This window comes from Sapajus apella, unplaced genomic scaffold, assembly GCF_009761245.1.
Source record: "Sapajus apella isolate SASKATOON/1434 unplaced genomic scaffold, GSC_monkey_1.0 scaffold16, whole genome shotgun sequence".
Taxonomy (NCBI): domain Eukaryota; kingdom Metazoa; phylum Chordata; class Mammalia; order Primates; family Cebidae; genus Sapajus; species Sapajus apella.
Window position 1 is genome coordinate 1,883,866 of NW_022436956.1, and position 22,162 is coordinate 1,906,027.

The 22,162-nt window shown below is 35.1% G+C and overlaps 1 protein-coding gene and 1 non-coding gene across 5 annotated transcripts in view; both read left to right on the forward strand.

Annotated features, from left to right (window-relative positions):
* The window catches only part of OPCML (opioid binding protein/cell adhesion molecule like), a 1,152,901-nt gene that overhangs the window by 94,836 nt on the left and 1,035,903 nt on the right, over positions 1-22,162 (forward strand). The gene's annotated exons all lie outside the window — the stretch shown is intronic.
* LOC116556461 lies at positions 348-451 on the forward strand. The gene has a single exon (XR_004271012.1). It is a non-coding gene; the product is annotated as a small nucleolar RNA U13 (small nucleolar RNA).

Consider the following 22,162-nt stretch of genomic DNA (forward strand, 5'->3'; position numbering starts at 1 on the left):
CTTATCTTGGCTCCTTAGGAAGAACCAAAAAGGGAATGCCCAGAGACAGGGTGGAGGAAATAGCTCGCCATCTCCTCTTAGTCCCTATTGATATTATTGGGTTATTGATAATGGCTTCTGTCCGTGACAGGCAGGACAAGCTCCACTCTTCCCTGTGTCTGTCTAATGACAGCATTTGGCTTGGCTGATCCGTAACACACTACAGTCTCGGTCCTGATCATTAGACAACATCATCAGTTAATAATAAATAAATGTTGATTTACTGTCAGAGCAATAAGACGTCATATAAATTAGATAGGTGTGCTAAAAACTTAATCATTAGGTTGAGATGAAAAGAAAGGAATTAAGTGCTTCTGAGGTTCATAAGCGTGATGGCTGGGTGTTAGCATGCATGTGTGAGATGTGCCACCCTTGAACCTGGTTATGATATTGGCACATTATCTATCTGACATGAAAACAACAACAAGAACAACAAAAATGAGGCCATGAGTGTGTATAAATGAACCAAAATAGAAAAGCATTGCAACGTACCTCTGAGTGCTAAGGACTGAAAGGTTTAAAACTCTGCAGTCGTGCGGGGGTTTTCACATAAAATATTACCTTTGCTTCTCAGAAGAACCATGCCAGTTAGGTTCTATCACTCTCCTCGCTTTACAGCTTGAAGAAACTGACAACTTTAGTAACTTTTCAAGGTCACACAGCTAGTAAGCGGTGGAACTGGGCCATAAACCCGTATTTCCCCAATTGTATGCTCTTTCATTTTCACAAGTAGTCCTTGATACAGGACATATTATGTCTTGGCGCTCACAAATGTGAATGTGGAAACTGCAATGTGGAATACCGGATTTTGAGATCACATTTGTGAGATTGACAGCCCAGAACCTACAGAACCTGAGAAAATTGTAAGCGAAAGATGAGTGGAGTGAAACTGTTAACTCATGCAATATGGGCATTTTGACTTTAATAGGGAAATTCTATCAATGTAAAAGCCTTGGGATGAGGGGATGGATCACAAAAGATGGCTGCACAGTTCCTTACCCATTGCCTCACTATATTCAATTTTTTCATTTTGCCAAGTCACCAGTACACCAAGTGGAGGAACCAAAACTTACAATCTTTTTGCATTCATTTATGTAATAATCAGCTCTTAGGTTTTTGTTAATTTGTTTTCTTCTTTTTGTTTTTGAAAGTGACAATATAAGCAATGTATTTTGTTGTTGTTCTTGTTGCAGTAGGTTTGTTAGTATTTCTTAAATTTGAGAATGAAAAATTTATTCCCAGTTCTAAAACTCATCTGGTACACAATCCTCAATTGGGTATTTTGTGACTACACATTGTGTATATGTTTGTATGTGGCTGCATGTAAAGTGTGTGTTTGAGAATGCACATGTGCATTTTGGAAATCATTATTTATAGCTCTTAATTAAAAAATTTTAAAGGAACTATACAGGCTTAGTTCTTTGTTTTCAAATGTGAGCAGCTGAGATTAGATCCCTCATGCACCTTGCCAGAGGAAAACTGTGCAATATGCGTAATGTGCTCTTGTCCCCTCTAGAGAGGTGGGGCTAGAGTGGAAATGGCTAATCCTCTTCACGGGGTATGAATTGGAAATTGAGTTTTGCAAACGAAGTCAGAGATAATTTCCCATCTTCATTATTTATGGAAATCAGTTACTGTATTTTAATTATCCACTATTTGTATCGTCCACATAAAATGCCTTTCCTTTTATTTAAACTGCAAATAATTGCCAGTAGAATTATTCATTGGAAATTGGAATCCACTTTTTTGATCTCTAGAAAGCCTATTAATAATGAATGAGGATGTTATTTATTTGTTACAATTCCACAAATGGAAACTGAAGAAAGACTCAATATGCCTCACTTATCTCCTCTGAAAACACCTAAGTAAACTCACCCCAGGAGAAATGCCAAAATGTGGAAAAACATAAAGATGAGAACAATATTCTTTTTTCAACAAATGAAATGCCTACTCATTTCAACAAATGTGTGCCTACTATGGGAAAAGCACTGTTAGGTGAAGTCAGGGAGAAAGTTAAGAGAGACTTGAATTTTGCCTTTCAGGACATAATAAACATTCATAAAATCCTTGACATTTGCAAACGGTATACCCTGAGACTTTCATCAATTCTCTTATTCATGGATCTTACTATAGCAGATAATTTGCTATATAAAATGCAATAAAATATAACTGAAAAATATAAGTGACCCCTTTGGATCCTTAATGATTCTATAAATACAGAACTCAAGTAATTTATAAAGCTATTAAAACAAATATTGCCATTAATGTAAACTCTATGCTAGGCTGTCTCTCACTTGAACAATTTTTGCACTATCCAGAGAGCTTGCTATAATAGCTTCACGAGTTGCTTTTTCCAGTTTTGGCACAGAATGTAGGGTGGATCTTTCATGTCTGAACTACAGAAGAATCTGAATCTTTGCTTTTAAATATTATTTTTAAAACTATGTATTATATTAAATAATATTATAAACTATGTTAAATATAAATATATATATTTTTTCTGGCCAAAGCCATCACTTGATTGGATATACTTATTTTTCTCTTCATTACCAATGATAGAAGCCAATTTTCTTATTAGGAACTTTTTTCCCCCTCTCATTCAAAGAACCAAAGTTTGACCACATTTTTAGCTAAGCAGATAAACTTGTTAATGGGTTCCCTGGGGCTTCCCAGGTGCTCCCACAAACTATAGAAGTCACTTCTGAACTTCAGCCATGGAGTATTGAATTCAAATTTGGGTCTCACAAAAATTAAAATATAATATCCATGATGAAATTTGAAGCCTTTCTAAATAGTCAAAGTACTAACTTCTATAACCACAAATGAACAAGGTCTGATATACTTATATATTCAATACTAGGGAGAAAGTGACAGATATTCAAAGGGAAGCCACAGGTAAACTTAATTTCAGAAGCTGCAGGGGAGTTTGAGGAAGACTACAGGTAGGAGGCAGCATTTTTTCCCATAGAATTACTTACCCACAGAATCCCCTAATCTCCTTATAAGTTTAACTGTTAGTATAAAGAGGGACAGCTCTTTAAACCCTAGGAAACAACCTTCCTACAGAGAGTGAAAAATATTACCACCATAGTTTGCCCAAAAGCAGCCACCAATTAAGAAAGGCTTCAAGCTCAACATCTAACTATCTTAAATTCTAATCACTCTTCTGAACTCCTAATATGACATTGGACTAATCTATTACTTAATAGAAGCAATAATGTTAATATAAGTAACAAGAAGATATTATCCATTGCATAAGCTTACGTCAGGCTGGACTAATTCACTGAGAGTTAATAGCCTAATAGACTTTGAGGATAGGTAAGACTTAGAAATGTGTCATAGACATAGACATATGTCATAGACATAGACGTCATAGACAATTTGAGTAGAGGAAACAGAATGAGCAAAGATGTGAGTGAGAAGGCAGGGAGCTTTCATGAGGAAAGTGAATAGTGTAATCTCACCTAGCTATAAAGGTAATTTCTCATGTGAAAAATAAGAAAAATGCTTTGCTCTTTTTGGAAATATATTAAGATGAGATATACATGGAGATAATGGCAGTGTATTTAAAAATACTATGGAAAATATATTTAAAATATTTTTAAATGCATAATGATCTGGCAAGAAAGCAAGGGAAAGATCCAGAAGCACAAAGCAACAAAACAATATTACTTCAGAAACATAAGCTATGGTGAAGCCAGTTCTGCCCTAGGACAGCTTCTAATCCCTTATTCCCTAGAGCACAAATTTGAGGGATTGTGTGTGGATATGAGATAAAGCCTGGGACCTGGCAAAATGGCCAGGAAGATGGCAGAGTCCATCTTGCAGACACAGACCCTAAAGGCATGACCCTGAAAGAGGCCAAGGGGGAACATGTGCCTTGCAGAAGGAGAGAATGGGACTAGTTGCCTGGGTTGAGGGTGTCTCTGGATGGAGGGGCAAGAGAGGCTTCTTAGAATCCCTAACTGGAAGACTGCTCTCCCACAATTGTGAATTCACAGCTCCTGTGTGGCTCCCATAAGTTGTAAGCTTGGACCTAGGTTGGTAAGACTAAATCCTTGGGAAAAGCAATGCAAATCCTCACTGAAGGAATGCACTTTAAATGCAGGCATTGCTAACGTTTCCATGAATTTTTAAAACGTGTAGCTCACTACGTACATGAGGAAACAGATCACCATGAACAAAAGTCAGTGCTCCACAGTCAGTGCTCAGTGCAGAAAAGGAACTTCAAAAACTACAGATGGGGTAATTTTTCGAAAGCAGAGTATAAAATATGTATGTATAATCATGTGCAAAGAAATAAAAATGACTATCAGTATAATTTAGGAATAAGAGAACATTTAAATCCACCAGTAATATTTTTAAGTAACGAAATAAAACTTCTTAGAGATATGAAACATAATAATTAACGAAAAGATTTCGATAGATGGATACAAAACAGATGGGTTTCAGCTATGGTGAGAATTCATGACTGGAGGATAATCTCAAAAAAATAAATACCAAAAATCTAGAACAGAGATTCACAGACTTCCTCAGCTCATGACACCATTCATGTGTTACTGCCTCAATAATATTTTTGTAGTCCCCTAGAGCAAAAGAAATATGCAATATTTCTCTTATTAAGTAGTTAGGCTCAAATAACTTAAATTTTAGTATTTTGCATAGTATACAAAGAATAGCCAAATCTCTCTCAAAAATGAAACATTCCCACAGTGTCCCTGTGAATTCACTCTGGTTTCCCAGTATTCGTTGACCTACAGTTTGAGAACCTTGGATGTAAAGTAAATAAACAAAAAATGGAAAATGTCAAAGCCAACTTAAAGAGACTCCCATGTAGGTCTAACATAGGTGTAATTGAAGTTCCAGAAGAAGAAAGGGAAAAGACATGGCAAGAGAATTTTCCAGAATTAAGACAAAATTTATGGATTCAGAAAGAAAAGCGAATTACAAGCAGAATAAATACAAAAACCTGGGCGTGGTGGTTCGGGCCTATAATCCCAGCTACTTAGGAGGCTAAGGCAGGAGAATCACTTGAGCCCAGAAGTTTGAGGCTGCAGTGAGTTTTGATCACCCTACTGCACTCTGGCCTGGAGTAAGACCCCATCAACACATTAAGTCTCCATCACTAAAAATGTTTTTAAAAAAGAACAGATGCAATAAAATGCATATCTAGGCATATTTTACCAAAACTATAGAATAGCAAAAACAGAACGACCTTAAAAGTAAAGACAAAAATCTAATTCTTTTTTTTTCCTTTCCAACTTTTATTTTAGTTTCAGAGTATATGCGCAGGTTTGTGACATGGGTAAATTGTGTGTTGTGGGGATTCGGTGTTCACATTATTTTGCATTCAGGTAATGAGTATAGCACCCTACAGGTAGTTTTGCATCCCTCACCCTCCTCTCACAAACCACTGTCAAGTAGGCCCTGGTGTCTATTGTTCTGTTCTTTCTGTCCACGTGTACTCAATATTTAGCTCCGACTTAGAAGTGAGAACATGTGGTATTTGGTTCTCTGAGAACTGATTTCCTAATACTAATAATGATCTCTCTTATCCAGAGAGAACCATAAGTATTTTGGAATATTTTCCTCCGATTTTTTACCTGTATATATCCAATAAAATATATACTTTTGAAAAAAGATGCAAAACCATATGTATTGTATGAATCTCAATTTAAAATAAATAAATAAATACACACATATGTATATACAAATTGAGATTCATACAATACAATGGTATTTGTTTTATTAAGTAGTTAGGCTCAAACGACTTAATAGTAATATTTTGTATAGTATATAACAAATAGCTGTGTCTCTCTCAAAAGACATGTAATTATATCTGTAAATTGAGATTCATACAATACATATGGTTTTGCATCATTTTTCAATTAACACAGTGTGACTTTCATTTACCTATTCAACAAATGATCATCAAATGACAGTTAACTAGGATTTAGCGAATGATTGTAAATAAATAACATTTAATTATATGGCAAGGTACTATACTAAATATTTTGTGAATATTCAGTTATTTCATGTTAAGAACAACTCCATAGGATAGTTATTATTCTTGTTTTGCAGTGAAGACACTTAGTTTTTGTTAATTTTAAGCATCAGATGTAGTATTTGAGAAATGTTCTTTTGCCTATATGTTTATATTATATTCTTAATATAAATTTTTAGAAGTGAAACTAATGTTCAAAACTTATGAACTTCCTAAAGTTACTAATAAAGCCAATCTGCTTTCAGGTAAGATTTTACCTAATTAACACTGTGACCACACCCTCAACAAAACTTTTCCAATATTGAGTATAAAAACTAATTTTAGAGGTTGATAACTTCTGATAATATTTTAAGAAGGTTTAAAAGTTTATTTCATTTTATCGTGATCGTATTGTTATTTTACAATCACAGTATTAACAAGCGTGTTTGAATGTTTTTTATTTACAAATGTGTTTGAATGTTTTTTATTTACAAATGTGTTTGAATGTTTCTCACGTTAGGCAGTGCTATCGATTCTTGTCTGTGATATCTGCTGAATTTTCTCTTGGTGTTTCAGCATTTTTCTCTAAATGCATTGCAGGTTTTCCTAATGTATACGAAGAACAGTAATATTGTATAATATATTTGTGTCATGTATTCTTCAAATACGTATGACTTTTATTTTACGGTTTCCTGGTAATTTTTCAATCAAATGAATTGTGCATGTATATCTTTTTCTTTTCTGTTGTGCTTAGATTATCCATTCCCATCCCACGGTTAGATAGTTGTTCACCTATATTGCCTCTAAGTGCGTTAATATTTTATTATTTTACATTTAACCCTTTAAGCCATCTGGAATATTCTTTGCTATATGTACTAATGTGAAGATTTATTTTAGTTTTTGTTTTCCAAATGTTTAACCTTGCCTGTAGAGACAAATTCTTCCCTATGTCTTTAAAGCAATACTCTTAATAGTCACTGCTAACAGACTTCAACTTTCCTCCTATTTTTTTAAGACCCATTGAAGTTTTTAGATCCACCTCTCTGCCAAAACATTTCTTGTCAAGTCACCAATGACCTCCCCATTATTTCCATTGGGCAATTTTCAGTCTTGATGCGATTTGATCTGTCAGCAGTATTTGTACAGCTAACCACTGTCTCTTCTAGCAACAGATTCCTCACCACAACCTCCTACCTCACCAGCAATTCTCTCCTCCCCTCTGCATATTCCTATCTCTTAGTGCTGACAGGACCTAGACCTCTGCACATGGACTTTTCTCTCTATGCGCATTCCCAACCCGATTTCATCCAGAATCACAGCTCCTTATAAAATTTGTATACTCTGACTCCAGGGTTTATGACTGGAGTCTGTGTCTCTCCTCTGAACTCTAGAGATATATTAATACAACAGCCTTCTCAATATTTCCACTGGGATGTCTTAACAGGCATGCTAGGTATCTCATAGCCCAAATTAAATCCCTGATCTTTCCAAGGCCATTTTTCATGAGGTCATCTCAGCTCAGCTAATAGAAACTACATCCTTCAGGTGTTCAGACCAAACATTTAGGAATCGCTCTTGACCCCTCTCTTTTTCTCATACCTCACTTTCACGCCTTCAGTAAATCCTGTTGACTCTACCTTCTGCAAAATCTTCCATACCATCTGCACTGCTACTTTGTTCATCATCTCTTGGCTGGATTTTTGCAATAGCCTTCCACTGGTCTTCCCAATTTTAGTCTTGTTTCTTTGCAGCCTATTTTTAACTGAGAAACTGGAGTGATCATTTAAAAATGGAAATCAGATCCTGCCATGCCTCTGTCCCGTGCCTTCCAATGGCTTGCCATCTCACTTGGAGTGAAACCTGAAATCTGGATAACGGTGTAAAAGACTATATGATCCAATCCCCAGCTCACCCCAGTCCCTCTCTGGCCCCATTTCCTGCTATTTGCCTGCCTCAGTTATTACAGCAAGAGGAGGATTTTGTCTCCTTCTTCTTTCTTGAACACATCCAGCTGGTTCCCACTTCAGTGGCTTTGGAGTTGCTGTTCTCTTCTGGAAGGCTGTGTCCCAAGATATATGGGTGGGTAACTCCTTCATCTTTTTAAAATCTTTGCTCAAAATTACCTTCTTGGTGAGGCCTTCCTCATTATCCTATTTGAAACTGTATTATTCCCTCATCCTTCTATTCCTTTCCTTATCCACTATATTACTTTTATCATTGTTGTACATATCAGAGTCTAATTTACGCACATTTCATCTCTTTGCACTGATCCTTCTCTCAATTATTGAACCAGTATCATCTGATTGAATCACTAGGATTTTGTTAAACATACTTCACATCTAGTGTAGAAGGCCTTTCTTATTATTCTTCTTTTACAAAATTCCCTTAGTTATTCTTGGCTTTTTATGCCAGCTTAACTTTAAAAGTACTTCATCATGGTCCTAAAGAAGAAAAATCAAGTTGATATTTTTATTGGAATTTAATAATACAGGGACATTCATGTGCAAAGAATTAATATCTTTATATCATTCACTCTTCCTTTCGCAGAATGTGGTATGTTTCTCCATTTATTCAAGCCCATTTTCTTTTTGACATTGCTTTTGTAATTATGTATTTTCTATAGCTCTTACATGTTTGATGTTTGAGTTAATCCTATATGTTGTAGTTTATGCTTTTTTCCCCTGCTTTGTTCTATGGTTGCTATTTTATTCCATTATGTATATTCAAAAGATCATTTTCAATTAGTTATTTTTTCAAATTTCTATCAATCAACAATATTGTTCAACTGTCTTATTATTGGCAGCAGATTTTCAATTTACTCCTTGAGCTTTTGAAGTAGACATAATGATAATTTTATCCCCTTTTCATCATGGTACAATACCTTGCCTAAAACTTCTGCAGAGTATTGAATAATAGTGGTAGTCACTAGCTTATTGGTTTCCCTCTCCTTGTTCACACTGCTGGTTTAAAGTGGATGCCTTTGTCATATTAAAAAAGTATCCTTTCACTCCTGATTTACAACCTACTTTTTTGAAAAAATAAGAAAAAGTCAAGAAGTTTGTCTTGTGCTTTTTATCAGTTGAGCTGTATTACCTATTAATCTGATTAATAGATTTTTCAATATTAAACTAAATAAGTGGTTGCAGTGGGTGATTTTTTAAAGAGGTACTGTTGAATTTTATTTATTAATGTTTAAATGAGGATTTTACATCTATGTTCGTAACTGTGTCTGTTCTAAAGGTTTCATCTTGGTGCTATCTTTTATCAATTGTTGGAATGGGCACTTTTATGAAATAAATTAGGAAGCAATTCTTCTTGTACAGGATAGAAGGCAAAAAGTGAATATAACCCTGTGTGTGTTGAGGTGTGGGCTTACATATTTCATGGAGAGTATATGTTCCTAAGAAATTTGACAGAATTTATTGTTAAAAACTGCCTGATTGCAAAGCCTTAAAACGTTTTTGATAATTTATTGATTTTCTTTCTCATGAATATTGGTGTATTTCAGTGTTCTACCACTTTAAAAAAATCTTGATAGGTTTTTTCCAATAAATCGCCTATTTCTACTGAATTTTCAAATTATAATTGGAATTGTATGTAGTATTTTCTTATGATTTAAAATATATTTTCTAAATCTGGTTTTGTGGCCCCATTATCATTTCTAGATCTGCTCATTTTTATTTTATTTTTTTATTTATCTTGTTAGTTTTCAGGAAGCTTGCTTAATTGATATTAAATTTTTCTTTCTAATAGTAAAGCATTTAAGGTTTGTTTACTACCATTTTGATAAGTTTTACCTTCAGTTTTTTTTTTTGTCCCCCCAAAACCGGCTTCTATTTTAGTTTGCCCTTGGTCTTATATTAATTTAGGAAGGTGATTTTTAATTTCCTGCTTATTAAGTTTTTGTTCATGTGTTTAAATTACTGTTCTTATTTTTCTATTCTTAATGTACTGTGGTCAGAAAATGTGATCAGTGTAATTTCTGCTACTAAGAATTTATGGGTGCTTTTCGTGATATGGTAAATTAGGTTTTATAAGGTACACGGTCACTTGAAAATAAGGCACTTCTCTAATTGTAGTGAAGGCAAGTTTTTTTAGTCTGTTAATTTTATTATCAAGTTATCTATATCCTTATCTTCGTTGGAGGTCTATCTTATATCTGAGGGTGTTGAAGTCTCCCGTAAGAGTACGTCTGCTAATTTTGCGTCATACTGCCAATAGTCTGTTTGCTTTACTTTCTATACTGATTTTTATATTTTTTTACGTAAACATTCTTGAAAACTACTTGTTCATTAACAGATATACCTATTTTCACTGTAATATTTGGCGTCTATAAATTTCCCTCACACTTTGAATTCATGTGACTCATATTATTATTTCTAACCCTGCTTTCTGTTGTCCTGTGGGAATATGGAGAATGGCAGCCTCTAGGCTCTTCCTCTTTCTACGACGTGTGAAGTGAGAGACCAGGGAGCATCTCCATCTAATAGAGAAGTCACCGTTGGCATCTGCTCTCTCTCTGTGTTTCTTTCCTGATAAGAGTATTTGCTGAGCACATTTGTGGAAGGAGGACTTTGGCCTCCTTGTGTGGTTTTCAGGTTGGTGTGGGCATCAGGGGCCTGGAGAAGAGGAGGAGAGGGGGCACAGCTTTTTCTTTCCTTCTGAGCCCAACCAATTGCACCTTCACTATTTTATCATGTATGCATCTTCAACCTTACCTATGTGTGGAAGTTGATTTCAGATTCTAGAGCAGGGAGGTAGAATAGATAAAATAGTATATCTCTGTGTCTACTTTTGAGGAGTTGTTCTTGTGTGTGTGTGTGTAGGTTTTTTTTTTTTTTCCTGCAGTATCTCAATAAGGATTTTTGTGGAAAGTTGATAGAGATAACATCAGGAGCTGCTAGTTTGGTTAAAAAAAAAAATCTGCTACTGAAATGTTTCCAAAAAGATGTGGTATATTCAGTCAGCACTGTATTTTAAGAACTCTTATCTAGTCTGAATGTAACAGAATGCTCAACTAGGAGATAATTTCAGCTGTCCAAGAGAAGTTGTCAGCCTCTGGTTTTGGGAGTGGAGCAAGAAGTAAGTAGACAGAGATGCGTTAGGGAGGCAGAATCTATACTCTGAAAAATAAATGGATTTGTATATATGTGTAAAAGTGTGAATTGGGACTTGGGCGGAAAGAACCAAAGTATGTGAGGAGTCTAAATTAATGCTCAACTTCCTAGCACAAATTAATGAAAATATTTGCCATATTGCCAGAGGGATAGCACGTTCTGAAAGGAAAATAATTGTTGTGCAGGAAAAGGTTTCTATTTTATTTTTAAGAAATGCATAGGTAAGAAGTAAAATGCAGTACGAAAATGAATTAAGGATGAAAAATACTAAAAATAGTTAAATCGAGGAGTTGAGTGAGTGTATTAGTGTTTACTATTATTTCTATTTTGTTACGTACAGAAAATTTCATAACAAAAAGTATTTTGAAAAAGGGAAGAAGGCCAGGTGCGGTGGCTCATGCCTGTAATCCCAGCATTTTGGAAGGCTGAGGCAGGAAGATCACGAGGTCAGGAGTTCGAGACCAGCCTGGGCAACACAGTGAAACTCTGTCTCTACTAAAATATAAAAAATTAGCCGGGCGTGTGTGGTGGGCCCCTGTAATCTCAGCTACTCAAGAGGCTGTGGTGGGAGAATCACTTGAACCTAGGAGGCAGAAGTGGCAGTGAGCTGAGATGGTGTCACTGCACGCTAGCCTGGGAGTTAGAACAAGACTCCATCTCCAATAAATAAATAAATGAATGGGGGAAAAATTACCCAGTTTGGGACCTACTGTCTTGGGGTGCTGTAGACCCCTACTCCATGTGATAATATGCAGGTGGTGCTCAAGATGCAGGACTAGACATCCCCTGGCCAAATTGGGAGGTGTCTAGTTAGGTATTGTAAGTATAGAAGTTGCTGCAGCTATTACATGCTAAGGCAGAGTTCATAAAGCCACTTTCTAAATATGTAATATTTGGTAATTTGAATAACAGTGCTCAACTAACAGTGCTCTTGTAGGGATGAAATGCTATAATGAAGATAAAGCCCTGCCTCACAGAAGTGCTGCCAGCTTTCGTTATTGCAGAAGAGCAATGGACCTCCAACACCCCAAGGAGACCACAAAATAGCTTGTGGGTCAAGCAAAGCCAAGTTTATTGCTTCCTATGATGAGGAAGAGCAGTACCTTTTTAGCACTTTTTTTGAAAAAGAAGGATAAAGATGGGATATTTATGTGATTTGGAGGGGTCTGGTTTAATGCAGGTGTTTCTATGAGGAGATCTGATTGAGACTGGGCCAAAGTTGTGACATAATAGTTCAGGATTGGTTAACTCCAGAGTGAGGATTTTGAAACAAACCTCAGAGTGAACAATCTTATTATTCCAGCTGAACAATCTATCCTTCTAAGAAGGAAGCTATTTACTCTGATGAAGAGATGTGGAGTAGTCAATTATTGAGATCAATGAATTTTCAAAGTTATTTCCAACTTAATCTTCTGGATCAAGAATTTTCTGGAATAGCCATGTGATGTTAACACAGAGTATCAGATAGGAAAATCATGTTTTGTGGACTATAAGCTGTTTGGCTGTAGATAGTTTCAGTTCACAGAGGAGATTATGGTGTTGATTGTTTCTAGTTTGTTTTAGTATTTGTGACATATTGCTACCTCCGCAGCAGCAGATGAATACATTGTTTTGTAAAGTTTAATTAAGCTTATCATTCATTGGGCAATATGTATTAAAGACCTCAAAATCATCTTTTAACTAGTAGTTTTATTGTCAGCAATCAGTCATTCAGAATCATCAAAGACATGAACAAAAGATGAACAAAGATGTTTATCATAGCACTTTTAGAATAGACAATATAAGGTAAACAAAGTGACTTTAAATGGGCAAACAGAAAATAAGTTACGATTTAGCCACAGAATGGGACACTGTGTGTAACTAGGACAAATAGTATTTTTTAGAAATTGTTAATGATGTGGAAAAATTCTCTCCAAACTAAGTGAAGCTAGGACATAAAACTGTATAAAATTATAGTAGATATGACTGAATGGAAATATTCCATAATTTTATAAGTGGTCATCTCAGGGTTATAAGATTATAGGTTAATTTCATTTGTTCTTGTATTTTTCTGTATTTTCTACAAATATTTAAAATAAAATTTCTTCTTATCAGAAAATAAACACTATTTTAGTGATAATAATAATAAAATGATTGAAAGGGGGATGTAGATGACCTCCAAGGAGAAAAGAAGCTTGTTTGTGTTTGTTCCTACAGCAAATGATGCAATTGAGGCAGAAGAGCCCAAGCAAAGGGCACTCTTCAGAAAGGGAGACTGGCTGGGGGTTCACTAAGGTTCTGAACAATAAACCATCTCTTATGTTAATAAGGATTAGCAGAATTTCTCTGTGTTAGCTCATTTGTATTGCTATTAAGGAATATCTGACACTGGGTAATTTATAAATAAAAGAGGTTTAATTCGCTCATGGTTATACAGGATGTACAAGCATGGTGTTGGCATCTGCTTGGCTTCTGGCGAGGATCTCAGAAAGCTTCCAATCATGGCCGAAAGCAAAGGAGAGCCTGCCTGCCACATGGTGAAAAAGGAAGCCAAATAGAGGGGGTGGAGGTGCTACACTTTTAAACAACCAGATTTCTCATGAACTCATTACCACTCATTACTGTGGAGGGCCTGCCAAGCCATTTATAAGAGATCTGTCTCTATAATCCAAACACTTCCCACCAGGTCCCAGCTCCAACACTGGGAGTCAACATATACCTTGGAGGAAACAAACATCCAAACGATACCAATCTCTCAGGACACTTGCACCACAAAAAACATTGAGAATTCCACAACCACTCAGCCAAGGTGTTTATTCCTCTTTGGTTCATCATTGCTTTCCATCTTTAACAGATCTGCTTTCCCAAGGAATTAAAATCCTTTGAAGACTTCTCATTAGGACTTCTTTTCTCCATTTTGGGAGCTTCTGTGATGCCTTGTAGCCAGGAGCATAAGTGGGTCCAGAGAATTTCAGTGATGTGCCTGTAGACACATTGCAGGTGGAGCTGTCTCGGTTATCTCCTATCTGGGGAAAGAAGCCTGGAGTTACTGTCCACTCTCAGTTATCTGCAGCTAGCCCATATGGCCAACAGATGCCCATTGTCAGCTGGAAATCCCTCAGAACTACATTATTTCTGCCTAAAATTCCAATTGCTAAAACCAAAGACAAAAATAAGATAGAAAAACTCTAGCATGAGACAGTTAAAATGATCAAGGGGATGATTTGAGTACTGAAGAATAAAGTTAAAATTCTTCAGGATGTAGAGATAAATTCTGAAAGAAGTTGAATGGTTATAAGACCATGAAAGGCAAATATAAACCCGTTTCTCAATCCTGGAGAACACACTTGAGAGTATAAGTGGAAACCTAAAGGAAGTAAGAGGAAGAGTAGAGGTTCCTTGGATGGCACAGTGGAGAAGGAAGAAGGAAGTAAGGCACTTTGTACACGCTGTCTTGTTATATAACATGCCATCAGAGCATTTCGTTCTAGTCCCAGTTCTGCCACCAGCTATTTTCTGGTGATGTTGAATGAAACTCTTCATTCTAAGCCTCAGATTTCCCATGTACAGAATCAGGATTTGGGTTTGAGAATACTTTCTGATTCAAAAGGAGTTTGCTTTATTTTGTAATACAAAAAAAATCATAACTACTTTATTATTAATATATTATTTTCAACGTTATACGGACTGGAAATATGAGAAAGTTTGAGAGTGTTGGTATATATTTCCTGGTGACATAATAATTATTAAAAGGAAATTAGTAGCCAGGCTCAGTGGCTCACACCTGTAGCCCCAACTCGATAGGCTGTGGCAGCAGGATCGCTTGAGCCCAGGAGTTTGAGGATCCATGATTGCACCACTGCCCTCCAGCCTGGGTGATAGAGCAAGACCCCGTCTCTACAAATGGAAATGAGTGGTTCCTAGCAAGACACTGAACTAGCATGGCTAAGGCTTCCTCTCCCAAGTCTCCTCTCTGCAATGATAGAGAGGTGGGGCAAGGGTTTGAACTGGCATTTATATATATAATGTCTTTGGTCTGAGAGAAAAGACGGCCTAGTATGGCTTTGGAGAAAAACTTAGAAAGGAATTATGGAATCCTTCCTGCATATCTTCGTGTTCAATGGTGAGTCCCACAACACACTTGTGAAAACTCAGATCCCTGGTACAGAGGCTCTCAGGTATAAAACCAGTGATGGATTAAAGCCCTTTGTTTGCAGAGAGTGAACAACAACGAAAACCCAAAAAACAAAACAAAACACCAGAGTTATCCTCAAGGTTATGAATTACAATCTAAGTTATGTCTTCCAATAACAGAAAGTGAAGTCCTGCTTGAAGAATTGTTTTGCACAGTGTTGAGTGGCTGGCTGCATCTTCCTGGTTCCTGGCCTCCACCTTCTCTTGTCTCCAGAGCCTTTGAGGCTGAGAGCTTGAGTCTGGCCTTTTAGAGTGAGCTCTGCCTGGCTGTGTAGCCAAACTCTCAGAAGAAAACAAGCTGACAAGGCTTTTGAAAAGTGTGGGTATTTCAAAGGAAATATAAAATACAAAACTATAGATTCCATAAGACAAAACTACTAAAACAGTTGGAATAAAAAATTACAATTAGTTTGGGTAGGGCATGGTGGCTCATGCCTGTAATCTCAGCACTTTGGGAAGCTCAGGTGAGCAGATCACAAGTTCAAGAGAGTGAGACTATCCTGGCCAACATGGTGAAACCCAACTATACTAAAAATACAAAAATTAGCTGGGTGTGCTGGCAGGTGCCTGTAATCCCAGTACTTTGGGAGGCTGAGGCAGGAGAATCGCTTCAACCCAGGAGGAGGAGATGTCAGTGAGCCGAGATCTCACCACTGCACTCCACCTGGTGACAGAGTGAGATTCCTCCTCAAAAAATAAAAAATTCTTTTAAAAAAAGAAATAAAATTAGTTTGATAAACAAAATAGAGGAAGATAACAATTTGACTCAAGAACCAGAAAATATAAAAAGAACCAAGAATAATATTGAGTATGAAAAATATAATGCTCAAATTAAAAAACACAGTAGATGGGATAAATAGAATGAACACAGTTGAGAGACCAATTAATTCACTCTAACACCATATTGAGCACATTTTCAATATGACAGAAGAGAAGAAAAACAATGCAATATATATTCTAAAGCTAAGAAAAGTGAAGGGTAGAGATAGACACACTAATATCTGAAAAATGGACATCTCAGAAGAGAATTGTTTTTAAGAAGACGAGAAAATATTTAAAATATATTTCTATAAATGGAAACAACAGATTATAAATAGAAAATGCTCAAAGAGTGCAAAAGGGAAAGGAAAATCCTACATCTAGAAACATAATACAATTTAAAAACATGAAGTCAGAGAAAAATTAAAAAGCTTACAGAGAAAAAAAACTAAAAATCAAATTAATAATAGATTCCTCAATAGCAACAATGCATGCAAAAAGAAGCACTTAAAACTTAAGAGCTTAGATACAGCCACATTTTCACTTACATATGAGGAAGGGCATAAGAAAAATATTCTTACGGTTATAAGATCTCAGAACTTTTGTCAGAATCTCATATTGATTAATTAAATAGAGTTTATAAAATATTGAAATAATAGGCAAGACTCTGGGACTTCTTATAATAACTACATGAAATAAAGGTGGTCAGATACCTTGTTAAGGTTTTTTATTTCACATTAAAATAGCAAAGGTAAAATAGTAAAGAAACTAAAAGCCTAGACCTGGACTGTGTAATATGATATGCACTAGCCATTTGAAATGTAGCTATTCTGAATTAAAATTGCTAATTGTATAAAGTACATACCAGATTTCAAAAGACTGTTATGAAAAATGTATCCTTTTCCACTAAACTTTTGTATTAACTGCAAATTGAAATGATACATTGAATATTCTGGGCTAAATAAAATACATAATTAAAGTTAATTTTGTTTGTTTTTATTTTGTTTAATATGTTCACTAGAAAATTAAACATTTCACATGTGGCTTACATTTGTGGTTCTTATTTTAATTGGAAGCCACTGATAGAGATGATCTCACAATGATGGAAATTGGAAAAGGGGGCACTAAAGTTCTAGTCTTATCACCTCTAAGCATATGGCTCCAAAAACAAACAAAACAAAAAACTGAAGACAAAAAATGACACAGAAAATGTAGAAAAAGACAAATAGTAAACTAATATTATAAAATCTAGAATTTAAATATGAACTGACATTTCATATTTGAAGTTGAATTTTGATAGATTAAATTAAAATATACAGATATAGACTTTGTAAGAGAGGTAAAAAAGCACAAAGACAGGAGAAAGTTAAAAGTAAGAATGAAAAATGAATATGTCAGGCAAATACTAACCAAATGAGCTGAAATTCTTATATTAATGTCAGATAAAATTAAAGACCAAAAATATTTATCAGTATTAGAGATGGTATAGGTCATTATATAAAAATAAATGTGACAAATAGTTCAATTTATTCAAAAGACATTGCAATTTTAATCTCATATGTGAGATTATATATATTACATATGTGTTATATATATCTCTAATAGAATAGGTTCAAAATGCATAAAGAAAAAACTGATAGAACTATAGGGAAAATCAACCATTATAGTGAGAGATATCAACACCTATCTCTTGATAATTGACAGATCAAGCAACAAGGTTAAAGGAAACCAAGCAATATTTTTAAGAAGTGTGACCTAGTTATCTCATACAGAGTTCTACACCCAATAAATAGAAAGAGTAGGTTTTTCTCAACCACACATAAAATATAAAAAATGATCATGTGTATTTGTCCATAAAATGCCTCAACTAATTTTAACAATAGGTATTATACAGATTATGATCTTTCACAATAATATTAATTTGAAGGCTAATACCAAAAAGAGAAATTATAAAATACCTCCATGTATAAATATTAAAACCATATTGACACATATATAATTTATTATGTTAGAAATTATTATAAAATTTTAAAATAATATCTAGGATTAAATAATAAAATTCTGCACATCAAAACTTGTAGGATTAGCAAAAGCAGTGCTTCAAAAACTTTATAGACTTAAAGGGTCAATAAATAAGAGAAAGGTTAAAAACCCTCAGGAAAAAAATGAGCAAATTTTTTGACGTAAGAAACTAGAAAAGGAATGATAGAATAAACCTACAGGACTCTGTAACCAGCTGTGATCAATTAGTTGTAAACAGCATTGCACTCATACCAGTTCCTACCTGGCTTTGTAGACAAGCCCTACTAAGAACTTATTAGTATAGGATAACTTATATAGGACAAATTATTCCAATGTCCCAATTTTCCAAAAGCTTTTCTGAAAGTAGAAAATAAATGAAATTTTAGCCAACTCTTTTTAAAAGGATAACATTACTCTGTTACTAAAACCAGATAAAAAAGACAAAAAAAAAAAAAAAAACTACAAAGGAAAATTACTGTTTCATTTTACCCTGGGATATAGAAGCAGACAATATTACCAAATTAAGTTTTTCAGTGTATTAAAAAAAAATTATACTATCCCATGATCAAATTGGGTTTTTTCTAGATATTCAATAATTATTTGTTATTATAAGATCCATGATGTAATGTATCACATTAACAGAGTAAAAGACGAAAAGCCACATGAATATCTCAGTAGATATATAAAAAGTATTTAATAAAGTGCAATACTTATTGATAATTATGAAAAAAGTACTATTAGGAAATTAGGAACATTTGAGAACTTCTTAAACCTGGTAAAGAGTGTATTAGGGTTTTTCAGAGAAACAGAACCAATAAAATGTGTGTGTGCATGTGTGTATTTATTATTTTTTATAAGACTGAAGAAACTAGAAAACTAATTAATAGGCTCATGCAATTATGGAGTCTAGGAAGTTCAAAACCTACAGGATGGGCCGGCAATCTTGAGAAACGGGAAGAGCTCATGTTGCACATGAAGTCTGAAGAATTAGCTCTTGCTCAGGCTTTATTCCATTTAGGCTTTCAACTGATTGGCTAAGGCCCACTCAGATTATGGAGAGCAATATACTTTACTCAAAGTCCACCAATTTAAATGTTAGTGTCATTCAAAACACCCTTACAGAAACACCATGAATAATATTTGACCAAATGTCTGAGTGTCTGTTGGACAGGTTGACACAAAATTAACCATCACAAAAGAGATAAAACAAACAGAGAAACTGAAAAGCTCAGGAAAGAATATCATATCAAATGGAAAATGTTAGAAGAATTTCTCTTAAAATTTGGTTGAGATAAAAAAGTTGACTGTCAGCACACATGTCCAAAATTGTGTTTACAGTCCTGTTCAGTACAATGAAACAAAAGAAAGAAATTAGAAGCATATAAATTAGAAATGGGGAAATTCTTGCAGATGACTTAATTATTTACATAGAAAAAGCAAAATAGTAGGTAAATTATTGTAAATGTATGACTGTGTTGGGGGTGTGTGCAGAGGGGTTGGAAGAATACAAAATGTCAGCTGCCCTTTTGTATACCAGTAGCTAACAACTAGAAAACACAGTGAAAAAGAAGTCATTATTTACAATAGTATCAGAGGATACTAAGCACCTACAAATGAATCCATCGAAAGATGTACAAGATGTCTGTAAAATTATTTTAGTATCAGAGTATACTAAGTACCTATAAATGAATCCATCGAAGATGTACAAGATCTCTGTAAAATTATTTTATCTAGAAATATTGAAGAAGATCTAAATAATTGACAAAATACACTATATTTATGAATAAAAAGCTATACTATATAAATATCAATTCTCAAATACACCTAGGGATTGATTCAATAAATTCAATCAAAATGTCAGCAGGTTATTTAATGCATCTTGGTTAGATTTTTTCTAAAAATCTGTATGTTTGAATAAAGGACACAATAGCAAAAGACAAACCATAATGAGACACTTGCTCTACCAAATATCAGAGTTTATCAGAAAGGCGTGATAATTACAACAATGTGGTTTTGGCAGAGAGATAGATTAATCAATGGAATCGAATGGAAAGTCCCAAAACAGACTCATGCATATATAACACTTTGCTATAAGACAGAGATGTCATGTCAGAGCAATGAAAAAATTAAAATTATAGTACTGGATATTGGCCAGGCATAGTGGCTCATGCCTGTAATCCCAGCAGTTTGGGAGGCTGAGGTGAACAGATCACCTGAGGTCAGAAGTTCATGATCAGCCTGGCCAACATGGTGAAACCCCGTCTCTACTAAAATCTCAAAAAGTTAGCCAAATGTGCTCGTGGTTGCCTGTAATCCCAGCTACTTGGGATGCTGAGGCAGGAGAATTACTTGAACCTAGGAGGCGGCGGTTGCAGTGAGCCGAGGTTGCACCATTGCCCTCCAGCCTGGGTGACAAGAGCGAGACTCTGTCTCAAACAAAACAAAACAAAACAAAACACTGGATATTAATAAGAAAAAAATATAAAGTGAGAGTTCTACCTCACATGATAAACAAAAAGCAACTTTAGATGGATTAAGAACTTACATATAAAAAGATAAAACTTTGTTAATAGAAAATATGAGTGAAATGTTTTGAACCATAGGGCACATTTTTAAAAGACATAGAAAACATTTCTATAATAATATTGTAAATGTAACCCAGTGATTTCACTCCCTAGGCTTATACCCAAGCAAAATTGATGCACTTGCACAATAAAGAAAATATTCATATGGGTTTAGAGTAGCACTGTTCACCATTGTAGAGCTAGGGAGCAACTCAAATGCCCATCATCAGGTGAATGCCTGAGCAAACTATGGCTTATTCACACGGTGGAATATTATACAGCAGTCAAAATGAATATGGTAGAAACATGGATGACATTTAGTAATATAATATCAAGTGAAAAAAAGTAAATTCCAAATTATAATGTGTACTATATGCCCTAAAATCATATACAAAAAAGATGGAATGAGATGATTAGTATGGAATTCAGGATGTGGTGTCTTTGGCTACTGGTAGATAAGGGTATGGGACTGGGACTATACCAAAGTCACACATTTATTGGAAAGGTCCTGTCTTTTATTTTGAGTAATGGGTTATGTGTGTTACTATATTATTAGAAATAAATGTCTCATGTTCTTGATTAGTCAATCATGACAAGTTAGCCCTTCTGCTTAATTCAATTCAGTTAATTCTGCAGATGTAGGAGGTTTTTAGTTAGAAAGAGCTGTGTTAGCTATCTGTTGCTGCATAACAAACTACTCCCCAAACTGGGGGCTTAAACTACAATAATTATTATTTCCCACCATTTCTGTGGGTCAAGAATTCTGAGAGGCTTACAGTGGGGGTGGCTTGTTTCTGCTCTGTGGTGCCTGAGGACTCAGCTGCAAAACTTGAAAGCAGTTGATATCCAGCGCATTAAGGACTGTTGGTGTCATTGCCAGTTTGTTTGCTAGGATGTTTGTCTTGGTTACTCCATAATACACAAGAGGGAAAGCAAGTTTCAACAAATAAAGGGTTCATTTAGACCTAAAAGAAACAAAATAAGAGTGAATGACTGAGCCTTAACATTCAATGGTTATTGAGGTTGAAACTCCCAGTTTTCAATTTTCTCTCTATTGCTGAACCAACAATTCCTACTCTACCGTTTGCAACAATTTGTTCAAATCTGAGGAGGAAAAATAATTGAAGTGTGTACATAGGTGTAAAAATGATAATTTCTGTTTTTTCTTTAAGCCCTAACAAGAGCAACTGGTGAGAAACACGCACAACAAAGTGCCTGATTTCTCTTCTTAGTGTCTCCGAGTGACACCCTATTCTCCATCTTGATGGCTTCTAATCGTTTTCTGTACAGCTTAAATTCACTCTCTTGAGCCCACAGCTGACCACATTCCGCAGCTGATGCTTTTCCACTCACGTTTGGCAATGTGGGCTGACTTTGTGCAACTGGCTTTGATCTTGCTTCTTGGAACACATTGCTCTTTCCCCTGCAACTAAGAGCTGTTATTGTATCGTTTAGTAAAATTTCATTATTTAACAGACCCTGGAGAAAATTCATAGAGTTAGGTT